This window comes from Monodelphis domestica, chromosome 1 (genome assembly GCF_027887165.1).
Source record: "Monodelphis domestica isolate mMonDom1 chromosome 1, mMonDom1.pri, whole genome shotgun sequence".
In the NCBI taxonomy this organism is placed as follows: domain Eukaryota; kingdom Metazoa; phylum Chordata; class Mammalia; order Didelphimorphia; family Didelphidae; genus Monodelphis; species Monodelphis domestica.
Window position 1 is genome coordinate 408,830,818 of NC_077227.1, and position 14,479 is coordinate 408,845,296.

The window sequence follows — 14,479 nt, forward strand, 5'->3', positions numbered from 1 at the left end:
GACACCAGCTAGTCTATTTGACATCGAGGACAGCTGAGACCTGAAGAGAAGTAACCTACCAAGAGGAAAAGCTGAGATTAGAATAGGTTTCTTGACCTCCAGTCTCTTTCCCTCCCAGCACCAGGCTTTCTACAGAAGTATTTGCTTGTCTGTATATTTTTTACTTAGAGCCATACATCAACCAGGTATGAAAGCAGAAATGTTTTACTTTGCTTGGAAGGCTTACAAAGTCTGTAACTTACAAACATGGGGGGAAATACAAATGCTATGGGGACACAAGACACAACAATGCAAAAAAAGCACAATGTAGTACCATAAAAAGCCCTAAACTGGCAGTCAGCAGATGCACCTCATACTTCAGGTTCTGTCACTAACTGAGCAAGGCATTTCCCCTCCCTGGACCTCAGTTTCCTCATCTGTCTAATACGGTAATCTGGCTAGATGGTATCTAAGGTTCATGCTCCAAATAATTGATTTTAATTACTTGCACAATCACCTAAAATCTTCTCTCAGATGACATTCTAGAAACAATTTGAGAGTGGCACTTCTGTGCCTGAAATGCAAAGTAAACAAATAACAAAAAATGCTCTGAAACAAAAGTATCAGAAAAAACAGAATCATCATTCTTATCCACTTTACTCAAGTTGATGTCTGTCTCTATCTTAAGACTTTCAATTGCCAGCAATTCAAAGGGGAGATGTATGCTCCCTAATGGAAGCCCCCCCCCCCCCTCAAATGCCTGGTGTAGAAGACACAGAGGTGCTTAATGAACACCTGTTCACTTGAAAGTAAATAATGTTCGTCATTCTCCTGACCAAGAACCTATAAGAGGTTTCCTGTTATGTCAAGTTCAAACTCTTTAGGTCTCTCAAGGACCTCCACAAATTAGATTATACCCTCATTACTTAGCCTTCTCATCAGTCCTCCCCACCAAGCAGACTTCTTTCCAGTTAGATCCATATTCTCAATATTTCCTTTAAAACATGGATGGGAATAGATATTGCCACCTGCTTTTATCTTTACTTATATTATTCTGGCCCAAAATGTACCCACTCCCTAAAAATCACCCATTCTTTAAAAACCAGTGCAAGTCCTACTTCCCTTCTCAACCTTCTCCCAAGTATTCCAACCTAGAATGAGTTCACAGGTAGGGTGGTGGAGGGGAAAATGACATAGATTCAGAGTCATAAGATCTGGGTTCAAATCCCAGTTCTGACTTACTACCTTTGTGACTTTGGGCAAATGACTAAACCTCTCTGGGCTTATATCCTTATCTTTGAAATGAGGGGATTGGAAAGATGACCTGGATGTACTAAAGCCATGGGCCAGCTCTAAATCTATGATTACTAGCCAATGAGATCACTTTCAATTCCATGAACTTCTATTGTACTTATGATCTGATAAGCACACAGCTAAAAACTTAATAGTTGCCAGGAGTAGCTAGGTGGCTCAGGGTGGATAGGCCTAGAGACAGAGAAATCCTGGGTTCAAATCTAAATCTGACCTCAGACACTTCCTACCTATGAGACTGAGCAAGTCACTTCACCCCCATTGCCTAACTCTTACCATTCTCCTGCCTTGGAACCAATAGTTAGTATTGATTCTAAGACATAAGATAATAGTTTAAAAAAACAACTTAAGAATTGTCTCTCTGATGGGCCATAAGTTTTTTGAGGATAGCATCTGTCTTCCACATACTTCCTTGTATAGAACACCTGGGATGTCTAGCACAGTATTTTGCTCACAATGTGCTCAAATTTTTGTTGAAAATCTGTTCCCTAATTAGAGTTGTCTATATTTCCCATTTCATTTCTGCTTCTAAATCTCTACTGCAATTCATACAACTTTATGAGTAAATGGCACCTAAGTGTTTAAAGCCCCTGACAAAAAAAAGAAAGTGTTAGTGAGCTGTAAAGTTCATGGGTTTCCAACAAACTTAAGTTTCTGCATGGGATTCAGAGGACTGATGAAAAAAGGAGAACCAGAAAAATAAGTATTTATAAGAAAGAACTGCAGAAGTTACATCGTAAACCCTCAATTCCCATGAAACCATGATATCAGCCACCCATAGCCTTCTATTTCTCTTCCCTCTCCATCTAAAAATAGATTAGACAAGTTCCATAAATCAAATGGTACTGGTTGTGGAAGAGTAGAGTTAGTTGCAAGACAGTATATTCTAAGCAGTGCTGATGCAGTAGTAAAATAGCTGCAATCCTCTTAAGAAAATCAAATTTGTATGCCCCCTAGCCTCCATCCAGCTTGTAAAGTTAAGTAAGCCTCAGTTCCACAAGAGAAAAACTATAAATTAAATTAAATTATACAACAGGCAAAATATGAAGCTAAAACTTTTGACATTTAATTGCTTTCAGAAAATATTACTTTCTTCTTTGTTTTGGAACTGAAATTATAAAGCACCCCAGCAAATTCTGCTGGGAAAGGTCCTAAGGTAAGATCCCTATTAACTTAGCTATTTAAAATAGTAAAAGAAAATACCCTATAAATCATGAAGTGGTTCTAGTTTTGTAAGTAGCAGGGGAAGATCACTTCTTTGAGGTAAATCAGAGTTAGCAAAATAATCTAAAAAAAATATTAGGTAGCAAGTACAAATAACTACCACCGACCATCCTATTAGTGCTGATTCCCAAGGGACACTCCTGCCTCCCTTCACAAGAGAGGCGAGATCTAGTTACAGCACCAGAAGTTAAATGGAGTCAAGTTATTTTCATCATGCCCAGGGAGAAAACACCTACATATTTTTTTCTTGTACATGAGGGATTAGCAGGAGCCAGTAAATGGCAACATAATCCAGTATGCAGTCTTAACTGTTAATCAAAGTCACAGACTAAGTCTGAAGGAAGTTTAATGGACTTTGTGTTTCCACATTTAAGTTTGCTAACTTCTTCAATGTTGAAACCAGATCTGTTTACAGAAACAGATCTAAGAAGCTTCCAAAATTGGGTCAATTTTAAATCCAATGACAATCCCCTAGTGTCCAAACACCCAGAAGTCAGCACAGGACACAAGAACACTTGTTTTAATCCATCACTGTCAAGAAACTTGAAGCAAATATAGTATTTCTAACATTTCCCTCACCTCACCCCTTCTAGGCTATTTCATATGTTATCCTTAAAAAATAAAAGTTTTCTCTTAAGAGAATAAACTAATTCAACAATCTTGCTTTCCTTCGGGGGATAAACAATTACTTCCAGAAGTCTATGAATAACAGTCCACTTTAAGTCATGCCTGGGTCCAAGAGGAAACTGATGATAGTGGTACTCAAAGCAACAAGCTTGTTGGTTTCAGGACTCGGTAGAAATGAAGAAAAATACCAAGTTGATAGTACACCTGATATCGAATGACCAACCTGTTAGGCTGATCTCAAAAGGTCTCTTTCAGCTCTAAAAATCTAGGAAACTTAGCCCTTCAAGACTTAAAAGGCAAAACAAAAAACACTGAAAGAAATATCAAAATGACATTAAATTCAACTGAATTAACAAGCTTGTGTTTTTTAAATACCATCCCCCCAACACCAACAAAACTAAAGATCAGATATAACAGAAATGATCAGGAAGCCAAGAATAACTAGGTTTGTCACTAACACTTTCCCTCTCTGAATCTCAAGTTGCTTCATCTATGTAATAAGGGAATTGAACTAAATAAAATGACCTGAAAGTCAACTATTATTTGATTATGTGAGTACGCATGTGATATTTTCTTTCAGAAATCAGTTCATTTTGCTTAAATTAGTAGCACTGTCTTAAAAAAAAGTGTTTGCTATAAACTCTTCCAGTTTATTATAACATGAGTTAGCTGGAACACTTGGTCAGGACAAGCAAAGCATTTTCCCTGAGTTTTCCTACTAAATCCATTGTTTTAGCCATCTGTCCAATCATATTATTGGTTGAAACATATCAACCATTTTCTCCCCTCTCTTCATATCAAAGTTAGCTACAAACTTTTGAGATTATCAATAAAATTATCAAATTAGCTTAAGTTATTTTCCCCTTATCCTTTTTTCTCTTATGCTTTTCACTATAGAAACAGACTGTAATCTCCACTTACCTCTCAGTTTGTGGGCCCACTTGCCCATAGGCTGGGAGTGAGAAGTCCAATATAACTTTTCCCACCTCTTCCAAATTATCTGGAACCCTGGAATGCACTTTCTGCTAACAGCAGTCCTATAAAAAACAAAGAGGTCTTAGCATGGGTATAAATTCTTCTAGTTTGGAGGTAACTAGATAGAAGAAGAAAAGGAATAAAAAGTAGATCAGTACAAAACTTGAGTAAACAAAAACCTAATGATGATTGAAGAAACATTTACAATCTGATGAGTAAATACAGTGATCGCCCACCTATGGCAGGAGTTACATTCCAGAGACCCCATGATAGGTGAAAATTCGCTAAGTAGCAGCATTATATTTATTTTGTTATTTATATATATTTTAAGGTTTTATAAACCCTTCCCACTCTCCTATAAACCTTTTCCACACTCTTTATTAACCTACCATCACTGAGTCAATCAGCATTCAAGACACAGAACACAGCGCTGCGGTGGGTCAACTTTCATTCCATCAACCAATAGTGTGTTCCATAAGTGTAATTACAAGATACAGAATTAAGATTTTTTTTTTTAAACCTGGGATAAGTGAACTGCAATATAGTGAGGGATGACTGTATTTCATTCTGTGAAAATTTTGCCAGTGTCATTATTGTAATAATAGCTGTGCAATTTTGGGCCAAACTTAGCTTCTTTGCAATCTCTGAATGGTGAGAATAGAAAGAGCAAGCTTTTTTAGTGGCCTAATATATCAAGAAAAAAGCAATGGTCTTGGAGTCAGGACATCTGGTATTTTCTAGCTTTGTGATCCTAGGCAAGTCCCCTAACTTCCATCTATAAAATAGAGATATAATACTTGCACCACCTCCCTTTGGGAGCTGTCTAACCTTAATACACTAAAGAAATATTAGCTATGGGCAATTATGAATTACTATACACTCATAAACAGATCCAAATCTTGGGTAGGGATACTTCTGAATAAGGGAAGCCAAGGTAGATGCAGAAGAAAAAGCTTTAAGGTCAGTACCCAAGTCTCTGGCAAGGCTGCCAAGATGAATGAATGAAAAGCATCGTTAAGCTCTTAGTTAACCTGCCAAGTACAAGGATACAAATATAAATCCCAATCCTTAAGAAGCTTGTTCTAATAATGTGGGAAGACAATGGGAGAGCAGTGGCTGGGAAAAAAGTAATAAAGAATGGAATAAAAGAGCAGTTCTTTAGTGCACCAACACATCTTTCCAGGTTTGTTATTGGCAGCAATGATTAGGTTATAATTCTCAGATTAAGAAAAAAGGTGAAGGATGGTTTCAGGAAAAAAGAGGGATAACCCAAGGTGAAGAAAGATGAGGTATCAATGCATACTTCATCATCTGCTCCCTGGAACTTTTATTAGTTTTTCATTTTATTCAGAGTTCAACTTCCTTTTAGTAGTCTCTTCATTTACATCACTGGATATTATTTATTATATTGTACATTATGTATTTTATTTGCATTGTTTATATTTTCATTTGGTTCTACTTATTTCACTCTGCATCAATTCATACAGATATTTTCATGTTTCTCTAAAATCTTTATAATTTCTTATTAGAGTAATATTTTGTGGACCCCCTTTACCAGATGATATGTTCCTGGCAACAATTCGCCTTCTTTAACTTGGATTATCACAAATTCTTTTTCATTAATGAAGTTAATCTTTCACATTAATGAATTATCACCTTCCTATATCTGGTACCCTGAGAAGAAATCAGTGGTGCTGAAGGTGTCTCCCTGCTTCTTGGCCAACATGCAGATATTCAAGAACTAAGTTCATTTCAAAAAGGAATTAGTTACTTAGTAAGACAACATTAATTTCTATTGAAGAGCTCCCTTTTCAGTGAGGTAAGAAGCCAATTTCATCAAGGCTGAATGAATAAATCTAAGGCTGGATCTATACTGAAGGAAAGCTATCCCATTCTTAATCCAAATAATTCAAACGGAATTTTAAGACAACTCCCAAAAAAGGCTGGATATAGTCAAGTGGTAATTTAAATCACATTTGAAATCATATTGAAGAGTCTAATTAGACACAAAATATGCTCATTCCCTCTCTTCCTTGTACCTAAATCAAAGGTTGTTCATATCATGGGCTCCTTTAGCAGCCTAGTGAGGTCTATGAGTCCTTTCTCAGAAAAATGTTTTTAAATGAATAAAATTTAAATACATAAGATTATAAATATTGAAATACAGAATTCAAAAAAACTTTTTAAAGTTCATTAACCTCTAAAGGGTATAAATTTTTTCCATCATTTTAAGTCTCATCCTCTCTATGAAAGACTCTTCTCCTACCCCCTACTCACCCAGATTATTCTCTCAATGATGAAGTCATTTTGTTCAATCTGTACCTGAAGCATTAAACATCTATATAACATCACCAAAAAGTGTTTGTCCAGCTCTGCCTGAAGACCTCTACTGACAGAATTCTATGCTTCTTAATTTCTCCAGGCAGCTCTCTCTTCCTAGTTACTACTAGGCTAATTTACAGCATGTTTATACTGATATGAATTTATGATCTCATTCCTTTGATGTTCCCTCCAATAACACATCCCAAACCATTCATGCAAGAATGTATTATATGCTGGCTCTTCTTTATGTTCTCCTATTAGATCATGAAACATATAGGATGTAGGGTTTTCTTGCTTTTTCCTGATATCAAAAAGATACCAGTTGTACACCTGGGCTGTCCAACTGTCATTCATATGATCAAGCCATATTCTTTTTTATCTAACATTTCCCCCGACTTCTTTTATTCCTGTTTTACTCCTGTTCTCCTCAGTTTTATTAGACTACTCACACTCAACATGCATGCCTCCACTGCCTTCAACTCATAAGAGACCATTCTACTTGTCTCATAGCTATCCAAAATCTTTGAGACTCATCAACACAGAGATCTTCTTCAATGAGAGCATTAGTAGAAAACAGGTAGACTTTTGTCATATCGCACAATGGACTTCATTTTTACCAGCATGAACAGTCTGAAAGACATACAGAATACAAGACTGCAATGTGCTTTTATTGTTTGTTGATGATGAAAAAAAAATATTTGAACCTGAGAACAAAACAGGACCTGAAAGGTTCTCTTCCAACCAGATGCCTCCCATCCACACAAAATCCCAACCATTCAAGGTTCCTTGAAAGATAAATCAGAAACTAACTTATACTAGTCTCAAAACATTTTATTTTATACATCCTTAAATATAAAGGAAGCATCTTTGGAAAGCAGGGTTTATATTTCATACTCCTATATTCCTAGACTATCTAATACAAAGAAGGCCCAGCCTACAATGACGACTGAGAAAAACTTAATGGTTATAAGAGAAGTAAAGTCCATTCCAGAATAGGTACTTGGGCATTACCACCTAAACAAAAGAAATGTCCTATGAAAAGCAAAGAGGAATCAAAATCTTTTCTCACTCTCTGGATAACCAGAAATTGAAGAGGCAAGAACAAGCTGTCTAAGGAAGAAAGATGCAATATAAATACATGAGAATGAAGTCAGATTATATGCCATGCAAAAAGCACTAGATTTATCCCCTGGATTTATCACAGTGTAATTAATCAATTCTTGTTGACTGACAATTCATTTTTCTATAGTGTTTTAAATTTCCTCCAAGTCTCCCAACCATAAATCTTCCCCTATACCCTGTGGATGTGAGCATTATAAGACCTGGTGTTCCAAGAAGGAAAATCCTCCCTAGCTGTGTGACTGGTTAAACTGTCAGCTAGGTTCAAAGACTTAGACTTGGGAAGAACTTCTGAGGGATTCTAGTCTAAATCCCTTCATTTTATAAATGACATCTAAGGGCTACAAAGGTTAATGTCCAATCAAAGTCACATAGCTAGTAACTGACAAGAGGTCCTGTCTCTAGAACCCTGGCTTTTTCCACTGTACCACAATGACTCCCTCTCTAAGATTTCATTTCCACATCTTTAAAAATGAGTTTATTAGGGGAAGCTAGGTAGCTTAATGTATATTCAGCCCTGAAGATGAAAGGTCCTCAGTTCAAATCTAGCCTCAGACATTTCCTAACTGTGTGACCCTGAGCAAGCTGATTAACTCCAACTGCCTATCCTGTAATGCTTTTCTGCCTTGGAACCAATATCAATTCTAAGACAGAGTAAGGTTTTTCTTTTTTTGTTTTGTTTTGTTTTAAACCCTTACCTTCCACAGTAGAATCAATACTATGTATTGGTTCCAAGGCAGAAGAGTGGTAAGGGCTAGGCAAAGGGGTTAAGTGACTTGCCCAGGGTCATACATCTAGGAAGTTTCTGAGACCATATTTGATCCAAGGGATTCCCATATCAAGCACTAACTCTCAATCCACCGAGTCATCTATCTGCATGCTCCCCCCCCCCCAATAAGTTTTAAAATATAAAAAATAAAATAAATGAGACTACTATCTATTCCTAGTGGAAATTATACCAGTAGGTCAGAAAAGATAGGTGAGAGGCCCAGTTTAAAGAACTACTAACTGGTTCCCAGTTGTACTTGTTAATAGTCTTACTACTCCTAATTACTTCATATTTACTCATCTATATACGTGTCCTATTATGCCCAATAGAATGAGAGTTCTTTGAAGAGGCAGGGATCGATCATAGATTTAAAGCTATAGACATCATCCACTCCCACACAACTTACTTTTACAGGTAAGGAAACTGGTGAGAAAAGTGAAGTGACTTATCCGGGTTACAGAAGTTTTAAGTAGCAAAGTGAAGATGCATTATCTAGTTCCCTGGAATTCAAATCCACTTTTCCCTGTAACAAACGTTTCTGCACCACTACTCCCTACCTTAGAGCTGTGGTTATAACTGGTCCTTAATAAATGTAGGAAAAATTGAATAGTGGGACTAGGAAAATCACTTCACCTGAGTCCGTTTTTAACAAGGGCAAAACTGGAACAATATTTAGCAATCCATCTAATAGACAGTGGAAGGAAAAGTGCTTTGTATACAGTACCTTAAACTCAAATAAATGGGAGTGAGGGTGAGGACTACCCACACCCACTCCCCATTCTTAGGAGTTAAAAAACCTGAGTTCCAATTCTAGCTCTCAGTAATTGAATAATCTTGAGTCAATCACTATCCTGGAGCCAGACGCGGGTCCTGCAGCTGTAAAAGAGGGATAGAGATGAGCTCCCTTTTCCCCGTCTCTGAGGCTCGCAGAGAGGAAAGCGCAATAAAACGCGAGCTACCGATGCTATGCCAGGCTTCCCCTCTCCCGGACCCCCAGGCCGGCGGATGAACCCCTCAGCGTTGTCATTACCGTTTCTCCAGAGAAAGGAGGAAGGAAAGAGGAGAAGGTAGGGGACAAGGCCCACTCAGATCACCATCTGTACAGGCGAGGCCGGAAAGAAACCCTGGGAAATTGGGCGACAAAGAGACAGCCTCTGCAAGGCGTGGTCCCGCCGTCTCGTCTACCCCAGGACCTCAGAGAGGCTGCGGAGCTCCGAGACCTGAAAGGAGACCGAGGCCGAAGAGCAAAGGAGAGGAAGGCGGGGACGGGAAACCTTCTCCACTCACCTCCAGCTTTAGAGCCCGAGCAATACCCGTCCGCCTGCTGCAACTCCACCCGCTACCCGTTAAAGATTTGAAAGCAGACTTTTGAGTCTGAATCCTCCAATCAGAGGACAGGGAGCGCGGGACTCTACGCCTTACGATTGGCCAGGCCGAGAGCCCACTGAAAGGAAGAGAGTACAAATACACCCCCCTTTTTCTCAGCCGAGTCCCGGCCCTCGGGAGCCTGCTGGGAAATGTTGTCCTTGGACTGCCACGACCAATGGAGAAGTAGATCGTGTGTAAACTACAACACCCAGAAGGCTGTGCGTGGCGCTAGCGAGCGCTTTGGATTTTCCCAACTATACTCACTAGGGGAAGCGCGGATTGTTTATTTAAATTTTTTTTTTATCTCTATGAAACTCTGTGACATGTTCATAATTGCAGATAAAAACATCCCTTTTCATGATATACAATGTGAACTTGTCCCTGCTAGTAGATCCATTATTGAACTGTCTCAAAATATTCTTTCTGATGCTACTGATTGAACTGTTCCACATTGGAAAGCTGAATACTCCCCTTCATCCCTTGGTTGTAGAGAGGTCCTGGACTGTTCCAAGCCCTTCCTCTCCTCCCTAGGTTGGAGTGTGCCTTGTGTTGGTCCTTTGGTTCTAGGACAAACCAATGGCATGGGTGCCAAAGATGGCACACAGAGAGCTCTCTGTGGGCACTAGGCTGTCCCCTCAATCTCCCTCCCCCCCATCCCCCCCAGTTTGTTACTAGAAAGGCAGAGGGACTGTGGCGGAGCTGCTCCCCTCCCCCTCTCCACCGTACCTGACAACATTTTTTCACATCACCTGCTCCTCTGCCCAGCCCAATGGGAGTGCTTCCTTCCTCCCCTATGTGGGGTAAGGGTAGGGGCAGGGTACACCTGACATTGGGGTGGAGGGGCTGGCACTGCACTTGGTCTGTCTGAGGAGTAGGATGGGGTTGGGACCCAGCATTCTATCTCTAAAAGGTTTGCCATCACCCGGCTAGGAGAAAGCCCCAGAGGAGTGGGTATAGAGAGGTCCAATCCATTGGAGGACTCCCCAGAGTGGGAATAAAGACTAACCCTTTTCCAGTGCCAAAGATCACAACTTAGACATAAAAGGTCTATTTAATATTGCAATCAGATGTTGTAGCTCTGACTTTTATAGATGTGTTTTATAAATATGGTTTTCATAAGAGCCTCACAAAGCAGTAACTGCATTTATTTTCATTTCCATTTAACAGATAAGAAACAGTCGATTCACCAGCCCAACTTTGGCCTCCACCTATTTCTGTGGAAGGCACCACCGTGTTTTCTTTTCATTTCTCCCTCATAAAGCCAATAGCTTCTTCCTTCAGGGTTTAGTTCAAGTGTCATCAGCTTTTCTGATTTGTTACTGACCCTCTTCCCTACTTACTTATTTGTGTTGTTTCAGTTCAGTAGAACATGAATTCAATCAAGGGCAGAGCTTAGTTTTCATGAATAAAGGTTTATTTAAGCACCTTCTCTAGGCCAGTTCTGGATTCTAAGCCCCAGGCATACAAAAAGGCAAAAGACTATCCCTGCATCCAAGAGCTTCACAACCTAATTAGCTTATAATATTTTGTGTTTGTAATTTCACTGAAGTGAACAATATCTGACACAATTTGTTATTCAGTCCTTCCAGTCCTGACTCTTTTCTGACTATTCTCCTAGCTGCCCTTAAATTACTTAGCCTCCCTACAAGGCCAGGAAAAGATTACTGGCACTACAGTCTCATAGGTTTACATACCTTAAAGTATTATATAAATCTAAATATAATTATATAAATAAATATTAAAAATGTAAAAAAATGTATACAAAAGAAAAAGATTAGAAGGGGAAATTAGAGCTAAAAGGATGTTGTTATCCAAAACTGAAATATACACTTAAAAAATTACAAACTTCTACATTAGCACAATTAACAATAAATTACTAACTTCTTCACTACCAAACAACCAAGTAAGAGGAAGCTATGCAGATACCTGAGCTCCTACCCTAGCACTTATTTCTCTTCCCACCCCCACTTCACATCTAACTTCTCTGACTGCCCAGAGTAAACTTCCACTAGGTGGCCCACCAACCAACCTAGAAGAGCAACTATAGGGACGGTCAATTCTGGGAGTCACCACTAGGGGAGCCAGACAGATGTTGAAAGCTCAGTGACTGATGCTCCAACTTCCCACACCAATTTACATCCCCTAGAACAGCGGTTCTCAACCTGTGGGTCGCAACCCCGGTAGGGGTCGAATGACTAAAACACAGGGGTCACCTAAAGCCATCGGAAAATACATATTCCCAATGGCTTTACCCGCTGAGAAATCACGCTACTTTACAGCAAGATCTCGGAAAGAATGGGGACCCTGCTGCCCACACATTGTTAATATTAGTTACCTATCAGCAGCCCTCCCCCTATGAGGGGCGATGGATTTATGCTGTTGCCTGGAGACTGGACTCAAATAGAGACCTAGAGAGAGCACCCGGGCGCTCACTCTGGAGGGGTTAAGAACGAGTCCTGGAGCGGATAACTCCTGGAGCAGATAACAGAGCCGAGTAACCCCAGCAAAGTGAAGCCTCAACTTGAGCTGGAGGGAGACGACAGGAAGAAGGCAGTGTCTGCAGACCCCCTCCCCAGACAGGACTTACCTCCTGCCCCAGCGCTCAGGCTGCCTCCTGCTGGATTACTATTTCTCAACATATACTTAAATATTGTTTTTGTGATTAATCACTATGTTTAAATTATGTTTGATTTGTAGCAATGAGAATACATAATGCATATCAGGTATTTACATTCCCAATCATAACTGTAGCAAAATTACAAAATTCTGAAGTAGCCACCAAAATAATTTTTTGGTTTGGGGTCACCACAACATGAGGAACTGTATTGCGGGGTCATGGCATTAGAAAGGTTGAGAACCACTGCCCTAGACTCTATTGCTACTCCTCCCTTCCCAGTATTATCCACCCACCCAGACCAGCTCCTCATCACAAGGTTCTATGGCAACCAGATTCAGAATCAAACCTATCAAGGATGTACTGGTGACAGCTCAAACTTGACTCTAAAGAGTCAATTGGGGTAGCTAAGTAGATGGCTCAGTGGATAGAGAGCCAGGCCAAGAAATGGTAGGTCCTGGGTTCAAATTTAAACTCAGACACTTCCTAGATGTGTGACCCTGGGTAAATCACTTAATCCTAAATGCCTAACCCTTACCATTATTCTGCCTTGGAACTATTTTTTAGGATTCATTCTAAGACAAGGTAAGTGTTCTTGTTTTTTTTTAATGAGCTGACTATTAAATTTTCAGTGGGAGCATTTACATCTCCAAAATTGACAAACACAGGACTTGATTTCTTCTTTTGTTGATTGTCTAGACTTTAGAAAGTGATGGAGAAAATGTTAATAATGCAGATTAAACTTAAAAGTGTGGTTATGTCTTTCTCTATAACCCAACCAACCAATTGTTAAACATTTTACCAGCATATCACAGACTCAAAAATAAAGGATGAGACTCTAAAGAGTCCCAATCAGATGAGAAATCTGAAGCCTAGAGAGCCAATGGCTCAAGCACACTCCCAATTAAATATAAAGATCTTGAAGGAGGCCATATAAAAACATACTTTAATTCTCTATTACTAGAAAAAAACAAAACCAAAAAAACCTTGACACCAGGACTCTCATCATCTGATTACCTGACCATACTCAGTCATAGCTCCTCTCCAGAGTAGTATACATACCATCATTGTTGATTGAGAAGAGTGTGATAAACTGTTGACCTGTGTCTAGCAAGGTGCCTGTGTAAGAGAGTAATACTGCAGGAAACCTGGAGAAACAGATGCAATGAATGGAAGCTTGGAGATCCATCCATCAAGGAAAAATTCCAGGGGCGAATGTGACCTGTGTGAATTTTATATTTTTCCGTGCCCTGATTAGTTTTTTAAATCCTAACAAACAGGAATGTCTACACCCTAACTTAAGGACTAAGTGTTGAGGAGGATGGCCTATGACAGATATGTGCTAGCAAATGACAAATAAGAAACAACTAACAGACCCCCCTGGGCTGTCCTAAATCAAGCTTAAGCTACCATTGGTTCATGTGAGATACAGGAAGTGATGTTAAAAAAAGAGTCTATATATTTCCTGCCTCTTCCTTTCTCCAGGCTCTATTCCCGTAGACGTCGCTCTGGCTCTTTTGTAGGACTTGGCTCTGGCTCTCTCACAGTGATGTGGCTCTCGCTCTGTCTCTGGACATTGGTCTCTGTCAGCAACATGGGCAGTGCTGGGCAGCGTCTTGGCATCTTGGCGTGAGCGTGCTAGGTGAGTGAGTTTAGGCTGATTCCTTGTTCCTTTACCTTCCAAAATACTATTCTCTTGGGAAGCCCCTAATCTTCTGAGGACATCTCATGGCTGAGTTCTCTGAACTTCCCTTGGCTTAGGCTAGACCAGAGAAATCTTATACCCCTTTCTCTCTCTTCTTCTTCTTAATTCCTTCCCTCTATATAATAATTAAAATCACCATAAAATTCCCAAACTGACTTGAGTATTTTTATTGGGATTTTAATTAATCGCTGGCAACCACTAGTATAATATATTCAATCAAAAACCCCTACATTTACCCTTTACACCTGGAGAAGGCAGTTAAACAGAGGGACAAAAACTGCTGCTGGGGATTCTTTTTCCTGATACTCAAGGAGGAAGAGCTGAGATTTCTCTGCCTTTTGGTTGCTGATTTTTCTCTCTGAAATATTTGGAGTTGGTCTCTGAAGACCTTTGAAAACTGTCAACAACATCCCTCTTATAAGACTATATAATTCTATTTACTCGTTTTAAGATTTACTATTGATTA

General features: G+C 39.5%; 1 protein-coding gene across 3 annotated transcripts in view; it reads right to left on the reverse strand.

The window, feature by feature from the left end:
* The window catches only part of TPX2 (TPX2 microtubule nucleation factor), a 60,107-nt gene extending 50,348 nt beyond the window's left edge, over positions 1 to 9,759 (reverse strand). For 2 of the 3 annotated variants that reach the window (XM_007474463.3, XM_007474462.3), the window contains exons 1-2: positions 9,614 to 9,759; positions 4,063 to 4,178 (exon numbers count right to left, since the gene is read on the reverse strand). The gene's annotated coding sequence lies outside the window, so the exon portion shown is untranslated. Of the gene's footprint in view, positions 1 to 4,062; positions 4,179 to 9,356; positions 9,523 to 9,613 lie in introns of those variants that run through there. The other variant, XM_001364503.5, reaches the window with a different exon arrangement.
* Positions 9,760 to 14,479: the final 4,720 nt, after the last annotated feature.